Source organism: Lathyrus oleraceus, chromosome 4, assembly GCF_024323335.1.
Source record: "Lathyrus oleraceus cultivar Zhongwan6 chromosome 4, CAAS_Psat_ZW6_1.0, whole genome shotgun sequence".
Lineage (NCBI taxonomy): Eukaryota > Viridiplantae > Streptophyta > Magnoliopsida > Fabales > Fabaceae > Lathyrus > Lathyrus oleraceus.
In genome coordinates, this window is record NC_066582.1 from 467,780,837 (window position 1) to 467,792,661 (window position 11,825).

Below are 11,825 nucleotides of genomic sequence, written 5' to 3' on the forward strand. Positions count from 1 at the left end.
ATACAACATTATCACCATGAGAATAACTTATGACATTTTGCATAACATTCTATGTAGTATTCTCATAGCGGGTTAATCCAATATAAATATTACTCCTAATATTCATATTTATATTTAAGACTTGATAACTTCTTATCCATGATCCACGAGATGTGATCATCAGTCTATATACATAATAGTCTTAATGCTTTAATATTATCCCACTTTACAATAAAGCTCGACTACAGACACTTTAAGAACAATGTCCTTATGTTTAATGGGGTCTCATGATTAAGTCACTCTTGATACATTAAGCAGACTAGCTATTCTAGGGACTTTATTAAACAAACATAATAAATAAAAAGCCTTTTATTATTAATAAATAATTCGATACAAGTACCAAAATTATTGGACTTTAGAGCTTACACCAACAATCTCCCACTAGCACTAGAGCCAATCAGACATTACCCCTAATGCCCATATATCTAGTATGGCCATCATGCTTCTCCTGCGCAAGAGGCTTTGTTAGTGGGTCAGCAATATTGTCAAGTGTAATTACTCCGCATATTTTCACATCTCCTCTATCTATTATCTCTCAAATGAGGTGATAACACCTAAGTATGTGTTTGGATCGTTGGTGAGATCTAGGCTTCTTAGCTTGTGCCATAACACCATTGTTATCACAAAAGAGATTAATAGGATCCACAATTCTAGGAACTATGCCAAGTTCACTAATGAACTTTTTCATCAAACAACTTGCTTTGCTGCACTTGAGGCAGCAATATACTCGGCCTCGATTGTAGATTCAACAACTGTATCTTGCTTTGAACTTTTCCAGCTCACAGCGCCACCGTTTAAGCAGAATACATAACCACATGCAATCTAAAGTCATCCTTATCTGTCTGGAAGCTAGCATCAGTGTATCCAATTATAGCAAGCTCTTCTTGACCTCCATATATCAAGAATGAGTCCTTAGTCCTTCTTAAATACTTAAGGATATTCTTGACATCTACCCAATGAGCATCATCGGGATCAGATTGGTACCTAATCGTTGCACTTAAAGCATACGAGACATCTGGTCGAGTACATAACATGGCATAAATGATAGATCCTATTGCAGATGCATATGGAATCTTATTCATGTGATACCTTTCTTCCTTAGTTGAAGGGAATTGTGTTTTTGATAGATATATGCCATGTTGCATAGGTATGAATCTTTTCTTGGAATCATGCATATTAAAGCGTCTCAGTACTTTGTCTATGTATGTACTCTGACTTAGGCCAAGCCATTTTTATGATCTATCTCTATAGATCCTGATTCCTAATATATACGCTGCTTCACCTAGGTCCTTCATAGAAAAGCATTTCCCCAACCAAGTATTTACTTGTTGCAGGGTAGAGACATCGTTTCCAATGAGTAATATGTCATCTACATATAATACCAGGAAGACGGTCATGCTCCCACTAACCTTCTTGTAGACACAAGGCTCATATTCATTCTTGATGAGTCCATATTATTTTACTGTTTCATCAAAATGAAGATTCCAGGTTCTGGAAGCTTGCTTCAATCCATAGATTGATCTTTGTAACTTTCATATCATTTGGGCTTCTTCTGGTATGTTGAATCCTTCAGGCTATGTCATGTACACATCCTCAAGGAGATTCACATTAAGGAAAGCAATTTTGACATCCATCTTCCATATTTCATAATCATTATATGCAGTGATAACAAGTAAAATCCGAACAGATTTAAGCATTACAACTGGTGAAAAGTTTTCATCATATTCAACCCCATGAATTTGTTTATATCCTTTTGCAACTAATCTTGCCTTATAGGTATGTACCTTACCATCCATGTCAATCTTATTTTTAAAGACCCACTTGCATCCTATAGATTTAACTTCTACAGGAGGCTCTACCAAGGTCCAAACCTGGTTTGTGTACATGGAATCCATTTCAGTATTCATGGCTTCTAGCCACTTCTCAGACACAGGACCAGTTATGGCCTCTTGGTAGGTCATAGGCTCATCTTGATCCATGAGTAATACATCACCTTGATCAGTTATGAGATATCCATATCTCTTAGGTAGGTGACGTATCTTGTTTGACCTACGATGGTCTTGTTCTACTTGAGCAGGTTGCTCTTCCACAACTTCTTGTGTGTCCTGCCATAGGTGTATAAATGCTTTGTGATTCTTGAATTTCTTCAAGCTCTACTTTCCTTCCACTGGTTCCTTTGGAAATAAAATCCGTTTCTAGGAAGACTCCATTTCGAGCGGCAAACACTTTGCCCTCAGAAGCATTGTAGAAGTAATACCCTTTTGTTTCTTTAGGATACCCCACAAATAAGCATTTGTCAGATTTGGGCTCAAGCTTAGTTGAAATTTTTCGTTTCACATAAACTTTTCAACCCCAAATCTTCATGTAAGACATATGTGGTTTCTTACCACTCCATATCTCATATGGTGTCTTCTCAACCTTTTTGGATAGAACACGGTTAAGTGTGTAAGCTGCTGCATTATTGCATATTGTTATACGGTGAACTGACTTTGTGTGTTTTTGCTTTGGAAAGCAAATGTCGCGGATAGCAAGAGTCGCCACCGACTTTTCTTTTATCCAAGAAGGAAAGGTGGAAAAGAACAGGAAAGACCCTGATTAGATTTTGGGTTCGGGAGGTACATTATACAAAGGGAAGGTGTTAGCACCCTTTGTATCCATGGTTATCCATGGGCTCTTAATTGCTTGATCATTTATGTTTTTCTTGTCTGAAAAAGTGTGTGAGAGCTGTTTAGAAAATGTTTTGAAAAGAGAGTTTAACTTTGTAATGATTCTTGCACGAATGTATACAAAGTATTTATCTCGTTTAGTTTTGAAAGCTGTTTAGAAAAATATAACTTGGCAATGATTCTAGTACGAATGTATGCCAAGTGGTGATTTTCTAATAGAGGTTTTGAAAAGTGTGGGGTGTGAAAAGTAGTTTAAGCTGTGAGCAAGCATTTAGGATTTATACCTACCCAAGGTCTTTATGGGCATTTCCTATCCTTATGAGGGTAAAACTGTCCTTACTATTGAGAAGCAAGTAGTTCTATCCTTTGGATGTAAAGGGTCATCGTAGGGTCATCGATAGGTCATTGAAGGCAACATTTGTAAGGATACCTTAGCATTCGAAGGGACAATCATCATTTAACCGTAGGCTACAACGACGGGTCACCGAGGGACAAAATCATATATTCGCAGGCAACATCCGAGGGACTATGATTTATATTATAGGGACATGATGATTTAACCGAAGGGTCTTTGCTAAGTGTATCCCCACATTCGCGGGACATGACCGTAATACCGTAATACCGTAATATCGTAAGGCAACAACAAGAGATCCAAGATCACATATTCAAAGGCAATATTTTATAATCAATTAGGTAATTAGGATGAATCTCCACATTATAATCAATTAGATAATTAGGATGAATCTCCACATTAAAATCAATTAAGTAATTAGGATGAATATCTACAAGGGTATCCCACAAATAAAGTGGAATACCTAGTAAGCTACCTTTTCCGGGAGTATGTGAACCCTTACAAAATTCAGCAAACAGGTCAGAATATCAAATCAGGGTGCAATCGAGAATCGCACCAAACAAAAGGAATCACAACAGTAATAATGTCAGGTAAACAATGCATGGTGATAATAAAACATGTCAGATGAGCAGAGATCGGAACAGAAAAATCAGCGACTGTCATGTTCGTTGCTGCCTCGCCTAGCGAAGGCCTAGCGAAGGCTCGCTACATGTTCGCTTAGCGATGTGCTAGCGAACGGCTGCGGGTTTTGAATTTTAGAACAGTACGATTTCAGCAAGCTCCAAACCCTATGGCATCCGTTACAGAAATTACATGGTTAAACGTTCAAGATATCCAGGCATACTTAAGTTCACATGCAAAACTTAAGATGTTTTTATAAATTCAATCATAATGCCACCTGTAAATTAAGAACATAAAGCGGGAATAGTAATGTAAACCTGTTTGCAATTGAATTGCAACCTCGAATTGGCAAGTCACTCTTGGGGTTGGCGCCGGATTGAGTTGGGCGGAGGTAACCTTTGTGCAAATGAGTTTCCTTCAGGGTTTCCTTTAGGGTTGCTCTGAATTCTCTTGGTTAGCCTCCAGGGTTTGCTCGGTTGCTTCTGTTAGGGTTTCTGTCCGTCTCCTTCTGTCTTGACCGGTCCCTTTTTCTGAATGAGGTCCTTGGTATTTATAATAGTTTTTGTGACCTAATGGGCTCAGAATGAAGCCCAAAAATTCTGATATTCGCAAGCTTCGCTAGGCGAGTGGTGCAGCGAAGAGTTCGCTAGGCGAATGATTTTGCTCGCCTAGCGAGCAAGCCATTTTAAGCCATTTTCTGGATTTGACCACCTGTGTGCTGGGTCTTTGTTCCTTTAAGATCAATGCCTTGAGTAATGAGTTGGAGTGCCTTGAAAAATGTCTTGCAAAATTAACGGGCAAATTTTGGGGTATGACAGCTGCCCCTGTTCAATATTCTTGAACCGAGAGAGTTAGAATGGTATGTACGCCATTCGTGGTCTGGAGGTGGAAGATTATTGAACACTTAGAATGCCCCAAAATTTTCACTTGTTAATCAACAGTTAGTCTTGATGGAGATGGGCTTAAAGATGCCATCCAGGAAGTTTGATGATGAGAGCTTCAGAGTGCGTCGTACATTAGACGATATCTGAAGACATGGGTGTCATACCGGGTCATATGCTAGAACGTATAGTGATTCATCCATTAGGCTGTCGACTTCGCTCGGGAGTCAGAGTGTGTTATACGTTGCTGGGGATAAGGGATCAGAATGGATCATACGCTAGACCGTATCTGAATAGCAGAATGAGTTGTCCCTTAGGCGGTGACTTCACTGAGGATGAAAGATCAAAATGGATCGTACGCTAGATCGTATCTGAGTTGCAGACTGAGCCGTCCATTAGGCTGTATCTGAGGATGAAAGGGTAGTCATACGCTAGACCATGTTTCAGAATGTACCGTACGCTAGGTAGTATCTGAGGAATAAAGATCAAAATGGATCGTACGCTAGATCGTATCTGAGTGGCAGAATGAGCCGTCCATTAGGCTGTATCTGATGATAAGGGATAGTCATACGCTAGACTACATTTTAGAATGTACCGTATGCTAGGTAGTATCTGAGGAATAAAGATCAGAATGGATCGTACGCTAGATCGTATCTGAGTGGATGAACATCCAAATGGGTCGTACGCTAGACCGTATTGAAGCAGTTGAAGGAACCAGAATGAACCGTACGTTAGGCTATATCTGATAATGTTTGTATATGTTGTATTTGCAATAAATGTCTGGGATGGGCTTAAAGATGCCATCATTAGGAGGATATCAGAATGCTCGTCAGAATGAATATTCATATGGATTATATCTGAAAATGTATCTGAATCTTGAATGTGACTGATGAGAGTGTCTATCTGGATGAACCTTTATTTTGACTGTATCGGGAGGATAATTAACTTGAAAATAGCCTCATGCCATGTCATGATGCATGAGATGTTTTATGCTTGTGAAAATAAATGTGAACATTGCATGCATGTATATGATTCGAAATGATGCATGAATGAATTATGCGTCTGAAATTTTTTGCCAGGGAAAATAAATCCCCATATTTTGGTTGGAGATATTTGTATTGATGACCCTTTCTTAGCTGGGGATACTTGATTTCTGTCTGATGGTAGAAACATTCAACAGAGCCTGGCTGGGGATAGAAGAGATGACCAGTCTGTCTAGGGATGCCAATTTCTTCTGGGGAATAACTGGTTTTTGCTGGGGAATAGAATTAGCAACCGAATTCATTGGAAAGCATGGTTAGACCTTCTCCTTGATCCTGAAGTCTTTTAGTAATTGCTATTTCCGTTTTATGCATGTATTTTTGATAAACATCGATCATATTCAAATGCATATATTAATTCGAATTAAATCAATGGACGTTTATGCAAACAAAACAGAGAAAGTAAAACAAAAGCATCTTTTTGGAAATAAAATTGTATTGATTTTGAAAGAGGGCCTATAAACAGGCAATTTGGGTACAGGGAGACAGAAATCCTAGTAAGAGGAGATTGTCAAGAAAACGAAGAAAACGCTATGAAGAAAAAGTCCTATTGATTTTAATTCCACTACTGTCATTATGTCTTCAAGCCTCTCATCTCCTGCTGTCGGATAAAAGTGATTGGCTTGTTCAGTCCTTTGAACTTGGATGAAGCTGATTGAGAACGGGACATAGTCGTACGCTTTAATCCCTAATTTTTGCCTGGACCGCCTTTTCAGGTTTTCAGTCCACCAGGATACCCTTTTTTGCCCAAGCCGCCTTTTCAGGTTTTCGACTTGCCGGGTGTACATTTTTATATGTTTATCCCTAATTTTTGCCCAAACCCTTTTAGTTCGCCGGGATGCCCTTACTTTTGCCTAGATATGTCGACCTAGCGGGTCTCTTTCATGCGTAGTATTTTTTAACTATGTCCGCGTTCGCGGGATGTGGGAAGTCTTCGCCATCCATTGTAGCAAGTATCATGGCTCCACCAGAGAATACCTTCTTAACTACAAATGGCCCTTCGTATGTGGGGGTCCATTTGCCTCTGGGATCGCCTTGTGGTAGAATGATACGCTTGATCACCAAGTCGCCAATTTGATACACCTGTCTCTTGACCTTTTTATTAAACGCCTGGGTCATGCGCTTCTGATATATCTGCCCATGACAAACAGCCGCAAGTCTCTTTTCATCAATCAAATTTATCTGATCGAGTCGAGTCTGAATCCATTCATCCTCGTCTAAACCTGCCTCTTTCATAATTCTTAGAGAGGGAATCTGAACTTCCACTGGTAAAACCGCTTCCATTCCGTAGACTAAAGAGAAAGGAGTTGCCCCTGTCGAAGTTCGTACTGAAGTGCGATAACCATGAAGAGCAAAGGGTAGCATCTCATGCCAGTCTTTGTACGTTACTGTCATCTTTTGTATGATCTTCTTGATATTCTTATTAGTAGCCTCCACGGCGCCGTTCATCTTTGGCCGGTATGGAGAAGAGTTATGGTGTTTTATTTTGAACTGCGTGCAGAGTTCAGTAATCATTTTGTTGTTCAAATTGGTGCCATTGTCCGTGATAACTCTTTCAGGGATGCCATATCGATAAATAAGACTATTCTTGATGAACCGTGCCACCACATTCTTGGTGACAGAAGCAAATGAGGCTGCCTCTACCCACTTTGTAAAATAATCAATAGCAACGAGAATGAAACGATGTCCATTGGAAGCGGTAGGTTTAATCTCTCCAATCATATCAATGCCCCACATTGCAAAGGGCCAAGGGGCTGTCAACACGTTTAATGGAGCAGGAGGCACATGTACTTTATCCGCATAGATCTGGCACTTGTGACAAGTTCTGGAGTGATGGTGGAAATCGGCTTCCATGGTAGACCAATAATACCCTGATCTCATAATCTTCTTGGCCATCGTATGTCCACTAGAATGGGTCCCAAAAATACCGTCATGCATGTCTTCCATAATCTTTTCTGCTTCCTTTTTGTCCACGCAGCGAAGCAAGGTCGAATCATGATTACGTTTGTATAATACTCCATTACTCAAAAATAATTTAGCGGAGAACTTCCTCAGAAATTTTCTGTCGTTGATGGATGCCCCTTCAGGGTATTCCTGAGCTTCTAAATATCTTTTTACTTCGTGGAACCAAGGTTTCTCTTCTACTTTATCAGCGTTAAGTTCATAACAATATGCTGGTTCATCTAATCGTTCAATGGTGATCATGGGAGCTTCATTGCCCCATCTGACTCTGAACATAGATGACATGGTAGCCAATGCGTCTGCCAACTGATTCTCTTCTCGTGGGATATGTTCGAATGCAATCTCTTCAAAGTATGGGATTAATGTCAACACCCGCTCTCGATAAGGGATGAGATTCGAACGTTTAGTGTCCCATTCTCCTTTGATCTGACTGATTACTAATGTTGAGTCTCCGTATACACTCAAAAACTTGATTCTCAGGTCTATAGCAGCTCTGAGTCCCAAAATACATGCTTCATACTCAGCCATATTATTGGTACAATCAAAACATAGTCTAGCAGTGAAAGGCGTATGGTAACCCTTGGGAGAGATGATTACAACACCAACACCGTTGCCCAACGCATTAGAAGATCCGTCAAAAACCATAGTCCATCGGGATCCCGGTTCGGGTCCTTTATCCGGTCCAGGTTCTTCATAATCAGTAACAAGCATGACATCCTCATCTGGGAATTCAAAATTCATAGATTGGTAATCATCAACTGCTTGATGAGCCAAATGATCGGCTAACACGCTTCCTTTGATTTCTTTCTGAGTAGTGTATTGGATATCATACTCTGTTAAAATCATCTGCCATCTTGCTATTCTTCCGGAGAGGGCAGGTTTCTCAAATATATATTTGATAGGATCCATCTTAGAAATCAATAAAGTGGTGTGATTCAACATATATTGTCTTAGCCGGAGAGCAGCCCAAGCCAAAGCACAGCAAGTTTTCTCAAGCAGTGAGTATCTTGTTTCACAGTCGGTAAACTTTTTGCTAAGGTAGTATATGGCATGCTCTTTTCGACCAGACTCGTCATGTTGCCCCAACACACACCCCATTGAACTTTCTAACACGGTCAAATACATGATTAGAGGTCTTCCTTCAACTGGGGGCATCAAAATCGGAGGTTCTTGGAGATACTTCTTGATTTTGTCAAAAGTTTCTTGACATTCATCATTCCATATCATCTCTTGATTTTTCCTCAGTAGTTTGAAGATGGGTTTGCAGGTAGCAGTCAAATGGGAGATAAATCGGGCAATGTAATTCAAACGTCCCAAGAAACCTCTGACTTCTTTATCTGTACGAGGAACTGGCATTTCTTGAATAGCTCTCACCTTAGCCGGGTCAACCTCAATTCCTTTACTACTGACAACAAAGCCCAAGAGTTTACCGGATCTTACTCCAAAGGTGCATTTGTTCGAGTTCAATCTCAACTTGTATTTCTTCAACCTCTCAAACAGTTTGTATAAATGATCGAGATGTTCTTCTTCAGTATGAGATCTGGCTATCATGTCATCCACATATACCTCTATTTCATGATGGATCATATCATGGAACAAAACCACCATAGCGCGCTGGTACTTTGCCCCTGCATTCTTTAAACCGAATGGCATTACTTTGTAACAGAAAGTGCCCCATTGCGTCACAAATGTAGTTTTCTCCATGTCCTCAGGTGCCATCTTAATCTGGTTATAACCCGAGAATCCATCCATGAATGAGAATACCTTGTGTTGAGCGGTGTTATCCACCAGAACATCAATGTGCGGAAGTGGGAAGTCAACTTTGGGACTCGCTTTATTCAAGTCTCTGTAATCTACACACATTCGCACCTTACCATCCTTCTTTGGCACTGGTACCACATTAGCAATCCATTGAGGATAAGAAGTAACAGCTAGGAAACCGGCGTTAAATTGTTTCATAACTTCGGCTTTGATTTTCTCGGACATTTCAGGACGCATGCGACGAACCTTTTGCTTAACAGGATGACAATCTTCCTTCATTGGCAAACGATGCACTACTATATCAGTATCCAGTCCTGGCATGTCTTCATAAGACCAAGCAAAAATCTCCATATAGTCATGTAACATTTGAATCAATCTTTCTTTGACACTGTTTTCCAAGCCTGCTCCTATTTTGACTTCTTTCTTGTCTACTTTTGTACCCAGATTTACAGTTTCAATTGATTCTTCATGCGGCTGTATAGTCCTTTCTTTTTGCAGTAACAGTCTGGCAAGTTCTCCAGGGACTTCACAATCTTCCTCACTTCCATCCTCGGCTTGGTAGATCGGATTTTCAAAGTCATAATGAACAGTAGCAGAATTATTATCAACAGGATCCAGAGTGGATATGGATCTGCAATTTGTTACGTGAATGTGTGTAAGAAAACATAGCTTATTTGAAAGATGACAGGAAAGATAAGGAGCGCAATATTTGAATGCAAAAATTCCATTGATTTATTGAATGTGGATATGCTTATGAAAATGACAAAACCCTTAACAAATTAGCTATTGTGCCCCGGGTATAGACACAATGCGTTAAGAAGTTCAATTGTAAAAATTAAAAAAATTGCAACCCTAAAATAGACAATAACAATTACTCCTGACTAAAGGAAATCAGGATAGTGTCTTCAGCCTTCCAATTATTGAGTCCGTCACCAATTGTTGGGAAAATCCAGCTATCCAAGTCACAATCGCTATCAGCATCTTCTACAGCATTAATTTGATCTTTGACTATCTTCTCAGAGTTAAACCCCAGGCCAGACCTATCAGACTTGTTCGGTACATTGATCAGTTGACCCCAACCAGTACGACTACCATCTTCAACCACGGCTTGAGCATCTTTCAGAGAAATCATAGCAGGAGGAGCACGAATAACCTTGGGCACACGGGAAATTGGCTTAAGGACAGGACTAGTCGGAGGAACTACTTCAAATGACTGAGAAGGAGTCTCAAAGAATTCGCCATCCATCTCGACGTATCTGAAGGCCTGCACACTACTGACAATATACTCCTCTTCTCCACATACGGTGACGATCTTGCCCTCTATCGGATACCTCAGCTTTTGATGGAGAGACGAAGCTACAACACTTGCCCCATGAATCCAAGGGCGTCCCAGCAAGCAGGAATAGGCAAGACGAATGATCATTACGTGAAAGGTAGTGTTGAAGACTTGAGGTCCTATCTTGATAGGGAGAACCACTTCACCATGGACAACACTCTTCGCACCATCGTAAGCACGCACCACAACGTCGCTAGGCTTCAGTTCAATGCTTTTACAGTCAAGTTTATCGAGCACAGCTTTCGGTAGCACATTCAAAGAAGAGCCATTATCGATCAACACATGAGCCAAGGTGATCCCCTTACACTCAATGGAGATGTGCAGAGCTTTGTTATGATTCTTTCCTGCTGGTGTCAGGTCAGCATCGGAAAAGCCTAGGCCATTATCAACCGCCAAGTTAGCAACATAATTCTCGAACTGATCGACAGATGTCTCCTGAGGTACATGAGCGGTCTTCAAGAACTTTATCAATGCATTGGCATGAGTTTCAGAGGATAACAACAAGGATAACATCGAGATCTTAGACGGAGTATGCCCCAACTGTTCTACCACATCAAAATCACTCTTGCGGATGATTTTCAGCACTTCTTCCATTTCTTGTTTGGCAACCTCTTCGGTAGTAACTTCGACCGGTGTCTCTGACTGAGAAGGGTTGACTGGTTCCTTTCCTCGAGTTTCAGGGGCGGGATGTGAGATTTCTGGAGAGAAGATCCTCCCACTTCGAGTCATTTTACTAGTCCCAACAATGCCATTAGGATTAGCAGAATTATCAACTTGCTTTACGCCATGGATGTAAACATCACCTCCATAATTCCACGGAATGGCTTTGCTTGAGGAATACGGTACCGGGCCAGGTGCAGTAATAATTAGGGGAGCTACCTTGGGCTCGGCAGTAATCTTCACAGGCACTCTAGTAGCGGTAATCTTCACCGGAACTTTGAACCTAGCAATCACAGATATTTCCTCAATAGAGTTTTCCACCTTAGGAATCTTTTCAAAGAGAATTGTACGATCATCCATCAGCCGTTGAATACCCTTCCTCAACTTCAAGCAATCATTGGGTCGGAGTATACAGAGATCGCAATTTTCAGCACAACCTGGAAATAAACCAGCTTGCACTAAATTCTTCTTGATGATCAGGAGAGGAGATGCTAAGTCAGCTACATT